The 13,564-nt window shown below is 50.4% G+C and overlaps 1 long non-coding RNA gene across 4 annotated transcripts in view; it reads right to left on the bottom strand.

Annotated features, from left to right (window-relative positions):
* The window catches only part of LOC103349986 (uncharacterized), a 119,987-nt gene that overhangs the window by 83,174 nt on the left and 23,249 nt on the right, over positions 1-13,564 (bottom strand). The window contains exon 3 of one of the 4 annotated variants that reach the window (XR_011390268.2): positions 11,474-12,209. The exons of the other annotated variants lie outside the window; for them this stretch is intronic. This is a non-coding gene — a long non-coding RNA (uncharacterized LOC103349986). Of the gene's footprint in view, positions 1-11,473; positions 12,210-13,564 lie in introns of those variants that run through there. 4 annotated transcript variants of the gene reach the window in all.

Raw genomic sequence — 13,564 nt, 5'->3', positions numbered from 1 at the left:
CACCACAGGCTCGCATTCACCCTCGGCCCTCACGTTCCTGCGCTTCTGGGGTGGGGGGGTGCACGGAGGGCCAGCCGGCTCCCAAGGGAAGCCGCTTCTGTTCGGGGCACACCCCAGTCCACGTTTGTCGAAATTCCTCAAGCACAGACGGCCACGCAAGAAATGGCTGACCACGGCCACTGTGGAAGCCAAAGGTGACCTAGAGGCTGACCCCTGACCTTGAACAGGCCAATCAGTGCCTGCCGGACACAGCTGCACAGTGGGGCCCACACAACCCAGAGAACTAGTTTCTATAAGCATTGCATTAAAAGTTCTGTGTTGAGGCAGGCGCTGTGGCCTAGGGGGTTAAGCATCCCATATGGACGCCGGTTCGAGTTCTGCTGCTCCATTTCGGAATCAGCTCCCTGCTGTGGCCTGGAAAGCAGTGGAAGATGGCCCAAGTGCTTGGGGCCCGGCACCTGTGTGGGAGACCTGGAAGAGGCTCCTGGCTTCAGCCTGGCCCAGCCCCACCTGTTGCATGTAGCTCTGTCTTTCAAATAAATAAAAAAAGAAATCTTTAAAAAAATAAGTTCCTTATTGCTCAAGTTTATTTTAGATGGTGACTGCTCACATTAGAATGACTTCTACTCATAGTCAAAATTTTTTAAAGATTTATTTATTTATTTATTTGAAAGGCAGAGAGAGAGAGAGAGATCTTCCATCTACTGGTTCACTCCGCAGATGGCCACAATGGCCAAGGCCAGGCTAGGCCAAAGCCAGGATTCAGGGACTTCACCCTGATCTCCTGTGTGGGTGCTGGGGCCCAAGCACTTGGGCCATCCTCCCTGCCTTCCCAGACACGTTAGCAGGAAGCTGGATAGGAAGTAAAATAGCCGAGACTGGAGCCAGCGCTCCCATACGGGATGCCTGTGTCGCAAGCTGGGGCCTTACCCAGTGCACCACAATGCCAGCCCTGCCTTAAAGTTCCCAAAGGCAATAATCCTTCGGCTCCGAGTTAAAGCCCGTTCCCATGTCTTCATCAACCCAGACTTTTACAACAGAATGTCGCAGGGTGGGTGACTTAAACAACAGGCTCTCATTTTCCCACAGTTGCAGGCTGCAAGTCCCACACCAGGGTGCCAGCAGTCAGGCTACGGGCAGGGTTTTCAGGGCTACCTTCCTGCCGGGCCCTCACACGGCAGCGGAAAGACAGAACCCTGGTCCCTTCATCTCCTAGGAAGACAGGCACCCCACACTCATGACCTCGGCTTGAACCTAAAACCTCTCCTCTCGCACACTGCACACCCTGTGCTGGGCGCTAAGGCCTGGAAATGTGCACCTAGGGAGCCAGGTGCATACATTCAGTGTGTAACAATTTGGCACAATCTGACCTCTGGCTTCTTAGGCTGAAAAATACCAGGCAGGAGCTAGACCAGGGGCCACGTTCTCAAAGGGCTTAGTCACCTGAGCCCAGGAGAGGCAGGGAAGAAGTGACCAGCTGTGGCACATCCAAAACCCTCCCTCCCTCTCTCTCTCCTTCTCTCTCTCCCTCTCTCTCTCATTAAATAGTGAGTCAGCAAGGGTCACTTTGTGTCATCAAGAACTTTGGGAAGGGAAAAATCCCTGAGAACCACCTCACTCAGTTTTGTTTTACTCCGTCATAGAACTACGCCAGACTCCCCCGGGGTCCCCAAGGATCCCTACTATTATCGTCCTGGCCCCTGGCCAACCAGAAAACCACTGGTTTTAATAACGTCACGATGAGCCATGCTTATATTCATAAAAGTTCACGATGTTTTTTAAACTCCAAAGTGCACATGGAAGAACAGCAGCTGTGTTTAGAACCAGGAATGCTAAAGATATGCAAGAGATTGCTAGTAACAGCCCTTACTGTTGTTCCCAATGCTACAAAACCCACTTCTTAAAGTGGAATCTATTTATTTTCATCTACATGAAAGGCAGATCAAGAGAGAGAGAGAGACAGACAGAGACAGACAGAGAGATCTGCCGTCAGCTGAGCCACTCCCCGAATCCTGCAGCAGCGAGCAGAACTCAGCCTGTCTCCCACAGGGGTGGTGAGGACCCGAGTGTCTGAGCCAGTACTGGCTCTTTCCAGGCTGTGCTGGCAGGAAGCCGGATCAGAAGCAGAGTACTGGGACTTGACCCGGGCACTCCAACATGGGAATCCCAAGCACAGCCTAATCCACTGCCGTGCAATGCCAACTCCCCAAATCTATCTTTGATCTAAAATGTTGGCTCAGTTTTCTGTCTCACAGTCCCGGATGAACATAAAAGCCAGGGCGTGGGTAATTTGCCATGAAGGTTGCGTGGTGTTCAAAGCTTCTGCTAACTGTTTCCAGGCCCGCTTGTTACAGGTTAAGGACCTGCAACAACAGGCTAAGGACAGGGCTGTCTTCCCCAAATCCCCATACAAAGTGGCTTCCAGAGAGCACCCCTGAGGTAGGCCAGGAAGGGTCTTTCAGTGGATGAAACCAAATGGGGCGTCCCAGAGACAAGGGGGCCATAGGAGAACGACCGTCAGCAGGTGCAGTGTATAAACCACCCAGGGGCAGCACAGGGGCAGGAAACAGAGACATGGGGACCATGTTCCTCTGCGGGTCACAGTGCGCCTTACACACACGCGCACGCACACGCCCTAGGCCCCAGCTCAGTGGGGGCCGCAAGTGGGAACTGACACCTGCTACATGGAGCCTTTGTTAGTGTTCACGGGTGCAGGAGGCGCCGCCGTGTGGAGCCGCTGTTCCCTGGCTGGCCAGAGGCTCGCCCCAGGGCAGAGGGCCATCCGGGGCCATGGCCGCCTCTGCAGCTCGCAGGCAGCCAGCAGCGGCCACCCCAAGTGAACTCTGGAGACTTCCTCAGCTCACAGGCGGCACTGAGGAGCTCTGTTTAGAGGGCGCCTGCTAGGACAAACCCTACTCTCGGAGCAGTGAGGCCCAGGTTTGCAGGGAGGTGTCACCCACAGCACGGGCGTGATAAGATGGCCATGGGGCTCCCTCCAGACCGAGAGTTGGCATCCTCCTGAGTATCCGAGGCATACCCCCGAGGCATCTCCCCCACCCCACCATTCCCCTCTTTCTCTCTACTTCTCAAACAGAGAAAGAATTGTGGTAACAGGTCACATTTCTCTGTCATTTCCACGAGTGTGAAGTCTAAGCACGCCGTCCTTGTGGAGTGCCCAGAGCGGCATTGCCTCAAGATGCTTGGTTCCTCCACTGGGCGTGGAGGCTGGGAGCCTCTGCAGTGGGTGAGCAGGGGCAGCCACGCCATTCTCCAGGGCACGTCTGTAAGCCCCATCAGGACAGCCATCAAGACTTCCTGATCACCCACGAGCCAGTGCCAAGGAAAGACCCTCCGAAGTATTCCATGCGGCGCCTCCAGAATCATTTTCCTTTCAGAAGGGTATTTGCAAAGTCTGATACTGATCTCGAGTAAGCTAATGGTATGGCAAGAACCACCCATCCACAAATAGACTTGGCCAGTAACCATGGAAAGTCCTACAGTATAGTAAATAATAGCTATTTTTGAGTGAACATGTGAACAGATGAACATCCCAAATTAAATACTTTTTGTATAGAACTTATGATGTTCTAAAATTTTCCGGGGCTGTATGAAGACCTTAGTTGCTAACACTTGGACAGCACCCTATTTTGAAAATGCCTGGCTTGTAGGATCAATAGAAGATAAATCTGAAAAAACATTTTGGAAATTCTTTGTAATTTTGCATATCAAATGATCTGAATACAAAAAGACAAAAAAAAAAAACAAAACAGAATTTTCGATGTTTCCACCCTACCCAGTATCGACTCATTCAACCTGGGATAAGCCAGCCCCTAAATAAACCTGTTTTCATAAGTGTTCTTAAGAGTTCTGCATGGGGCCAGTGCTGTGCCATAGCGGATGAAGCCACCGCCTGCAGTGACGGCATCCCACATGGGCACTGGTTCAAGTCCTGGCTGCTCCTCTTCCAATCCAGCTCTCTGCTATGGCCTGGGAAAGCAGTAGAAGATGGCCCAAATTCTTGGGCCCCTGCACCCATGTTGGAGAACTGAAGGAAGCTCCTGGCTCCTGGTGTCGGATCCACACAGCTCCGGCCATTGCAGCCAACTGGGGAGTGAACCAGCGGATGGAGGACCTCTCTCTCTGCTTCTGCTCTCTGCATAACTCTGATTTTCAAATAAATAAATCAATCTTTAAAAAATAAAAAAGTGTTCTGTACTTTTCTTCTATAAAAGAGTGCCATGATCTGGTCAGTCAAGGTTAAATTCTGCCATTGTCTTTGGCCTCATTGGCTCTACATCGAAGCCCAGAGCACAGAAAACCTGCAAAGTTCTTTCCCAGTTGTCGGAGGGAGCTCCCTGGTTGTGGCGTGTCACTGTCTGTCCCGGCTACTCTCCAGGAAACAACGACAATTCCAAAGCTAATAAAACAGAATCACTTGCTACACCTGCGGCCACAGTAGGCACACAGTCCCATAGGAAGCTGTCTTTCCCCTGCCTGTGTAGGGCTTGTGATGGTTAACGGGGAAGAAATGTTAAACAATCCAAAAGATGTGAACCAGTGCAGTGGAAAGTCTTGGAGTCCCTTACTAAATTGAGGAAGAAGGTAACTACCATGAAACTGCTTTGCACAGACACACACGCCTGCCAAGAGAGACTACCTTGGGGCCAGCGCCAGGGCGTAATGGGTTAATCCTCTGCCTGCGGCACCGGCATCCCATATGGGCACCGGTTCTAGTCCTGGCTGCTCCTCTTCCAATCCAGCTCTCTGCTATGGCCTGGGAAAGCAGCAGAAGATGGCCCAAGTGCTTGGGCCCCTGCACCCACATGGGAGACCTGGAAGAAGCTCCTGGCTCCTTGTTTCGGATCAATGCAGCTCCGGCCATTGCAGCCATTTGGGGAGTGAACCAACGGAGGGAAGACCTTTCTCTCTGTCTCTCCCTTTCACTGTCTGTAACTCAACCTCTCAAATAAATAAATAAAAAACCTTAAAAAGAGAGAGAGAGAGAGAGAGACTACCTTGTTGAAACTATGCTCCTACTTGTCTGACTGTTTGGACGTATTGTGCCACTACCCAACTCAAGGCGACGCTAGGAGATAAAGCTAAGCAGTTAACTGTCTCTTCCATTGTCCTCCTGAAAAAGATCAGTTTGACATCGGAATCTAAGACCCTTTAGGCTGTGGAAGGTGTTTCCTAAGCGTATTCACCCTTAACTACTACACGCCAAGCAGAAAAGAAGTATCTTATCCTGAGAACTTCTTTACAGCGTAACAGAAATACTTCCTAAACACTGAACTGAGCATGAATGTCCCCAATCAGAAGATATTTAAAGCCGCAAGGGTATTTATACCTTAGCCATATCTTCCTGTAGCAATAAGAGCCTGAAGCCCATGGGCAGCGTGGAGCCACTCACCATCGACCTCTGGTTGTGAGCAGCACAGCGCACTTCTCTCCTGCTCCCCTTGCCTCTCTAGTTATTCGCTCGGACAGCCAGCAAGTGTGGATCAGCCACCCTGGCTTCGACAGCACTTCTCCCCTCATTAGATGATCTATTCAAATGCATTCGTGCCATCAGGAGATTGCACAACAGACATGATGTTTGCCTCTTCCATCATCAACCTGACCTTTCATTTTCCTCTTTCTGACAACCCCAGATTTATCTTAGTGGAAGCTGTTTACCAAAGAGATACAGCCTCATAGGCAGCTCCCAGCCGATGTTCTCCAGTTAGCATTCCCTGCCTCTCATTCTAGAGAAGGGAGGCAGGGATGGGTCTGCTGAACCATCCAGACTGCCCACACCTTGGACCTGAGCCCCGGTTGTCCAGACTCCCCATCACCCTCCCTTCCACAGGGTGCCAAACAGCATTCCAATACCCACTGCTCCTCTTGCCGTCACCCCCTCCTCACCCCGCAGTTGGCCTGTTCGGGGAATTCCTCCTCTGTGGCTATCACAGATCCGTCTATGCTTCCCTCTCTCTTTCCCAACACTAACTGTTCAACCCAAACCCTGAACTTCCAGAGGACCAAATCGCCAGAGCCAGTGGCAGGCCCTCTGCAGACAGACCTATTGCACAGAGGAGAGGCATTTGGTTTGTTGTTTGGTTGCTTTGGATGCCCCTCCCTCCACCCATCCATCCATCCATCCATCCATCCAACAAAAGATATTGTATATAGACTGGTCTCCCTACATTGAAGAAGCCTCATCCTTGGGAACCCACAGGGAATGTACACGAAATAATCAGAGAATACCTCGATGCTGAAGTGTGCATTGAAGTGAGGGCTAGACGTTCAGACAGGGAGGAGACCACAACAGGCTTCAACAACTGGGTAAGGAGTTACAGCGCCAGGCAGCCTGAGCTGAGGAAACTCAAGGAGGAAGGCAGCATTAAAGTGAAGAACCAGGGTCAGCACAGTGGGTTAAGCCGCTGTCTGTGATGCCAGCATCCCATATGGCACTGGTTCAAGTCCCAGCTGTTCCACTTCCAACCCAGCTCCCTAGTAATACACTTGGGAGAGCAGCGGAGGATGGTCCAAGTGCTTGGCCCCCTGCAACCCATGTGGGAGACCTGGATGGAGTTCCAGGCTCCTGGCTTCAGCCTGACCCAGCCCTGGCTATCGTGGCCATTTGGGGAGTGAACCAGCAGATGGACAATCTCTCTCTCTGTGTCTCCCTCCCTCTCTCTCTCTCTCTCTGCAACTCTTTCAAATAAATAAATAAATCTTTTTAAAAAGTAATAAAATAACATGAAAGACCGAGGCTTATTCCCTCTCCTTCTTCAGGATGCTGGTCTGCTGCTCAGGGCAGGAGGAGACCCTCGGAGATGGTGGCTCCGTTGTGCAGTGCACTCTGGGCTAGGGCCAGCATCCTCACATCAGATCTTTCCTTAACTGTGACAGGTCAAAGGTCCTATGTTCCTACTTGAAAGATTCTCTTATCACTAAGGATCATTTATTTGCCTTGTTTTTAAAGATTTATTTATTTGAAAGTCAGAGTTACATAGAGAGAGGAGAGGCAGAGAGAGAGAGAGGTCTTCCATCTGCTGGTTCACTCCCCAGTTGGCCACAACAGCCAGAGCTGCGCTGATCCGAAGCCAGGAGCCAGGAGCTTCCTCCGGGTCTCCCACGTGGGTGCAGGGGCCCAAGCACTTGAGCCATTTTCTACTGCTTTTCCAGGCTAAGGCAGAGAGCTGGATCGGAAGTGGAGCAGTGGGGACTCCAACTGGTGCCCGTATGGGATGCCAGCACTGCAGGCAGCAGCTTAACCCACTACGCCTTAGTGCCAGCCCCTTAGTTGCCCTTTAATAAAAGAATTCAGTGTCTGAATGAGACACTTTTCTTAAAGCATTTTAGAGTGAAATGTAGCCTAAGAAGTTAGGGGAGAAGATCCAAAAGGTCCCAAAGAGACAACTTAAGTCAAAACATTTGGAAATCCTGTTTTATCTTTAAAGGTAATCGTAAAAATGCATCTCTCCTACTCTTCCCTCTGATAGCCATGCGCATGTCTTGCTGTGACCTTTGCTGGATCAGGCCTCGAATGCCACCTTCTCAGAGGGGCTTCTCATGTCACACATCCAGCCGCTGAGCCCAAGTGACTTTCTTCTGGGCACTCACCCCTCCTGCTGCTCAGCCATTCTCTAGATCTCCACACTAAAATGCAAGCTCCCATCTAACAACGTGGCTTCTACCTTGCACAAAGCAGACCCTCAATATACACCTGTTAGTTGAGCAATATTTACTCTATAGGGGCCAACACTGTGGCGTGGTGGGTAAAGCCAACCCTGTGACACCAATATCCCAAATGGGCACCAGTTCAAGTCCTCGCTGCTCCACTTCTGATCAGCTCCCTGCTAACGCACCTGGGAAAGCAGCGGAAGATGGCCTAAGTCCTTGAATGCCTGTACCCACAGGGGAGACCCAGATGAAACTCCTGGCTCCTAGCTTTGCCATGACCCAGCCCTGGCCATTGGAGCCGTTTGGGGAGTGAACCAGCAGACTGAAGATCTTTCTCTCTCTCTGTAACTCTGCCTTTCAAATAAATAAAGTAAATCTTTAAACAACGGATTTACTCTATAATATCTATGATTTTCTTTTTTTTAAGATTTATTTATTTGAAAGTCAGAGTTATACAGAGAGGCAGAGAGAGAGAGGTCTTCCGTCCACTGGTTCACTCCCCAGATGGCTACAACAGTCGGAGCTGTGCTGATTGGAGGCCAGGAGCTTCTTCTGAGTCTCCCACATGGGTGCAGAGGCCCAAGGACTTGGGCCATCTTCCACTGCTTTCCCAGGCCATAGCAGAGAGCTGGCTTGGAAGAGGAGCAGCCGGGACTAGAACCGGTGCCCATATGGGATGCCAGCACTGCAGGTGGTGGCTTTACCCACTACGCCACAGCGTCGGCCCCTATGATTTTCTTTGAAATTACAACAAATCAATGCTTTAATGATGAATTTTTTTAAGTTTGCCAGAATATGTTTGAATAAAATTAAGCAATAGCAGTGGCTGGAGCCAGGCTTCATTACAATGAACTACATCAACGGTCAGTGCACCCTGTTCTGGGACACTGCCACCGTGATACTGTGAGGCTGTTCCCAGACCTTGATAAATTAACACATTGCAACAGGTGCAATACAAAGCGACACAGATGACACAGACCTCATAGTCTCCCTGACAGTGTGAGTTAAATGACAGGAAGATACATAATTAACAGAGTATAAAGTGTAAGTAGAGGAAAAGACAAACCAGGGACCAGAGAGAGTAAAGCAAGTTCCAAGAAGGAGGATAAGGACTCCAGGGAGCGTATTAGTCAGCTCAGCTGCTGTAACAAAGAGCCATGGACCGAGCAGCTCCTGAACAACAAAGGGCCTTTTCTCCAGTTTGAGGGGACAGAAGGTGCCAGGTCAAGCTCTGGCAGACGTGGGGTCTGGCCAGGGCTCCGGGTTGCAGATCGCCGTCTTCTCCACGTGGCCTCACACAGCAAAGCAAGAGCCGCGGAGCTCTCTGAGGCCCCTCTTGTAAGGGCACTCACCCCATCCATGACCTCACCGCCCCGCAACATCCCCACTACACACACCAACACCCTGGGGGCTCGGATGCCGACACACATTCAGCCCACCACAGAGCGTCTCTCAGGGCAGCAACCGGAAGCCCTGCCTGCTGCAGCATCGGTGTGAAAGCTCTGTCTACCCCAAGCCCTGCGGGGGCATCCGAGGAGCACTTCACACCACAGGCGATCCCAGAGACTCAGCCCAAGACTCCGTCCCACGTGCAGCCCGGTGCAGCGTGCTTGCAGGTGCTGGAGAACTCCCAGGACTCTCCTTGTTCCTCGTCCCGCTCACGGGAGTTCAGAGTCAGCGCTGACACGTGCTTGACCTGGCTTTTCTCTCCTCCTGTGGCTGTGGATTCATTTCCTGTTTTCCTCTGAACTGCGCTATTTTACATGGTTTTAATATAAGTTAGATGACAGAAATTCTCCCTGGAAACATGTGGAATAGAAATCTTCATTTTCAGCATGGTGGTGTAGTGCGTAAAGCGACCACCTGCAACACTGGCATCCCAGATGGGCGCTGGTTTGAATCCCGGCTGCTCCACTTCCAATCCAGCTCCCTGCTAATGGCCTGGGAAAGCAGTGGAAGATAGCCCAAGAAGATGGCCTGGCCATTGCAGCCAACCGGGAAGTGAACCAGTGGATGGAAGATCTCTCTCTCTCTCTAATAAATAAATATTTTTTAAAAAGAAATCTTAATTTTCCTGTAATTAACTAGATCTGAAAATATTTAATAAGCCAACCTTCTTTCGAGCTCCTAGGTCTTGATCTTGGGGTCTGTAATTTCTAAGACTAACCTGATAGTGATGAAGCACATTAATATTTCAACATTTCCAAAGAATTGGTCTGGCTTCTTAAGAAATTCCGCAAAGTCACACCTGTAGTAGGTCTGTAGTGTGTAAAATAATCTGTAAACAGTGAATGAGCAAGATTATATGGCATGAATAGATTAGATACGAAGCACTTTTCTCTCCAACAGGAGGAAGTGGCTTTGTTGTCAGCTTGCTTCAATGCTTACTCACCACTGGCCCCGTGTGGTCACTCTCCAGATAACACTTTGGAAAACTTGTCAAGATGTTCCTGGTCTATCAAATAGAAAGGAGGATAATTCTGGTCCCTGAATCCCCTAGCTCCTAAAATCCAACAGACAGTTCAAGAAACAACTGCACTCTAATTCACAGTACATATGAACTATAGATATTACTTACTGCAGAGATCTACATTTTAATTAAGGTTTTTAAATCTATTACTCCAACTTTCAGGGTCTCCAAATTTCCAAATGATCAAACTCATGAAGATGGCAACTACTGAGAGACAGCATAGTGAGCTGAATTTAAAAACGGGCTTGGGGCAGGCATTTGGCCCAGCAGTAAGTTGCCATTTTGGATGCCCTATCCCATATCTGAGTGCTTGATCCAAGTCCTGGCTCTACTTCTGATCCAGCTTCTTGCTAATGCACATCCTGGGAGGTAGCAGAGGACGGCTCGAGTGCTCGGGTCCCTGCACCCACACGGGAGACCTGAATGGAGTTCCCAGTGCCTCTGCAGCCTGGCCCAGCCTTGGCTCTTGCAGGCATTTGGGGAGTGAACCATGGATGGAAGATCCCTCTGTGTCTGTCAAGAAAATGGCTCCATAGTCAAATAACCTGGGTTCAATTTATGTCTCCCCCACCTTTAATCGGTCCTCAGTTTTCTCATCAATAAAGTGGGGGCAATACTCCCTAGCTCCTGAAATTGTTTAGAGGATTAAATGAGAATACACATTTCACACACTTAGGAGACAGCTGGACTCAAAGCAAGCTCTCAGCAAGAGGTGTGCATGGTTACATCCTCCACGGCAAACGCCGCCTAGGCAGGACAGTGCCCTGCTTTGGATGTGGCTGTCCCCTCCAAAACTCACTTTGGAATCTGGTTGCCATGGTAGCACTGCTGGGAGGGAGGACCCAGCGGGAGCAAGCTTCTGATGAATGGATTAATGCTTTCCCGTGGCAATGGGTCAGCCACTGTGGGAGTTGGCCCCATCTTCCCTGCTCCCCTGTGCCCAGCTGTCACCCACTCAACACGGGGCCATCACCCGAGGCTGAGCAAATGCTGGCTCCACCCTCATGGACCTCCAGACCTGTGAGCCAGGAGAAACCTCTTTCCTTTCTAAATCCCCCAGGCTCAGGCGTTCTATTCCAGCAACACAAACACCAGCAACGCAGGAACAGATGGAGCCGGGGCCACAGCTGCCCTGGACCTGCTGTGTGACCTTAGACAGGTTGCACAGCTTCTCTGGGTCTCTGTGGGTCAGGCACTGAGTTGGAAAATCTCCAAGGTCTCAGTAATATTAGATTAAGACAACACGTGGGAAGAGACAGGGGCAGAAAGGGTAGGGAGGTGGGCACAAAGAGAGAGGCGTATGAAGAAAAAACCCCACATATAATCACTCTGAAGTCTAGATCAACTATTTTTTTTAAAGATTTATTTTTATTTATTGGAAAGGCAGAGTTACAGAGAGAAGAGAGAGAGAGAGAGATCTTCCATCTGTTGGTTCATTCTCTAAATGGTCACAATGGCCAGGACTGAGCCAGACTAAAGCCAGGAGCCAGGAGCCAGGAGCTTCTTCCAAGTCTCCCACGTGGGTGCAGGTGCCCAAGGACCTGGGCCATGCTCCATGGCTTTCCCAGGCCATTAGCAGGGAGCTGGATTGGAGTGGAGCATCCAGGACTCAAACCAGCGTCCATATGGGATGAGGGCACTGCAGACGACGGCTTAACCCACTGTGGCACAGCGCACAACATATTTTTAAATTAATTATCAACTTTTTATTAATCAACCTCCATATCTGAGACAGAACACACAGCATCTGTCTCTCTGCATCTACCTTATCATAAGGATCTCCAGTTCCACTAATTTCACTGCCACCGTCAGGACTGCATTCTTCTTGTGGCAGAATAGTCCACTGTATATATGGACCACTTTTTAGTTTTAATGTATGCATCTGTGCTGAGCTGTAGAGGCTGGAAGTGGGCAGGGCGGGAGGAAGGCAGACAGAGGCTGTCTGGGTGATGGGTGCCACAGCCCAGTCCAGGGTGGCGAGTTCTAGGGTTCCATGGTGCAGTGGGGCAGCTCCAGCTCACGGTCAGGTACCACACTCTGCACAAACAGCTGCAAGAGCGGAGCTGGCGGGCTGCAGACAGAAGGAAAGGAAAGAAAGGCCAGTTTGCTTTGTGTACATGTGTTGAGATATTCCTCTGCACCCCATAAAAATGTACAAGTATTGCACGGTAATCAGCAATGTGGAAAACTGAGATAAACTTTAAAAATAGGACGATGCTTGTAAAAATATGTGTCACGATTTTGATCCCTTGTCTTGTTTCAAAGTTTACATTTCTGTGACGAGTTCGTCTTGATCTGTGAGAGAAAACTCAGCACTGCCCTTTAGAGCGTATAAAAATCTGTGTTTTGATGTGATTGGATTCTCCCTTTGGGGAAAGAAATGCTCTTTTCTATCATTTCCCACGCAGCCCCAGTTCTGACCACCACACAGGGAAAATTCTTTCTCTAAGGCTGCTCTCCCTCCTCCCTCCCAGGCTAAAGCCTGTGCTTATCTTATCCCAGCCTAACATAAACCATCGTCACCAAATGCAGTCCATTTGCAACATCCACGGTCTTGTCAGGGAGTTTCAGGTTTGTACTAAAAAGCCTCCGTCTTCGGGAGCTTTGTAATCCACCAAGATATTCCTAAAAGATGAACAATCTAGAACTTTCCCTTGTTTTTAGGGATCGCAGATTCAGAATTAGAAACTACCTGTCATCAGACTTTATGTTGCCTGGACCGAGCTAGGGAAGGAAAAGCTTTGACCACCACAGGAGACGAGCAGCAGGGATTCCACGCGAGGACACACTCGTGCTGGGGCCACGTCTCTGCTGGGGGTCCAGGGCACCCTTCCTGGGAGCCAGACCCTCTGTGTCGTGCTGGTGGATGGATCGATGGATCGCCGCAGCCCCATGGACCCTTCTACCATGGCAATGTGACACAACTGCACAGCTGAGGGCAGAGATGACCAGGGCTTCCAAATCCAGTTATTTCTGCTGTCTTAACATCACAGCAAAGGAAAACAGGACATCTGGTCACCTGTGAGTGACAGAGCAGTGCAACCATTCACGTGACACCACCACGGCCAACACAGGCACCTGCTGAGCCCTGCTGCGGCCCTCATTTTCAGGTAGCTCAGGGGTGTGGAGGGGCTCGAGATACAGCTGATCAAAGAGCGGCCACCAAGACCATGGCGAGGAGTGCGGAACAGAGCGGCTGGGGGCAGGACCACCTGGCAGGTACCTGCCTGCAGCTTTTAACCTGATGGCGAGGAGACCCTCTGGAGGGAGCTGAGCAAGTCCATGGGCACATCAGAGTGAAATGACACCGGAGAGAGGCTCCCAAAGACGCTTCCCTCAGAGAATCAAGAATACGAGGCCCAAGTGGTGGCACAGTGGGTTAAGCTATCTGCTGTGACGCTGGCATCCCATATGGGCGCTGGTTCA

The sequence above is a fragment of the Oryctolagus cuniculus genome, chromosome 7, assembly GCF_051225735.1.
Source record: "Oryctolagus cuniculus isolate XC-2025 breed Fujian yellow rabbit chromosome 7, ASM5122573v1, whole genome shotgun sequence".
NCBI classification, from domain to species: Eukaryota; Metazoa; Chordata; class Mammalia; order Lagomorpha; family Leporidae; genus Oryctolagus; species Oryctolagus cuniculus.
Note: the sequence above shows the minus strand (reverse complement) of the source record. Positions and strands in the feature narration are given on the sequence as shown.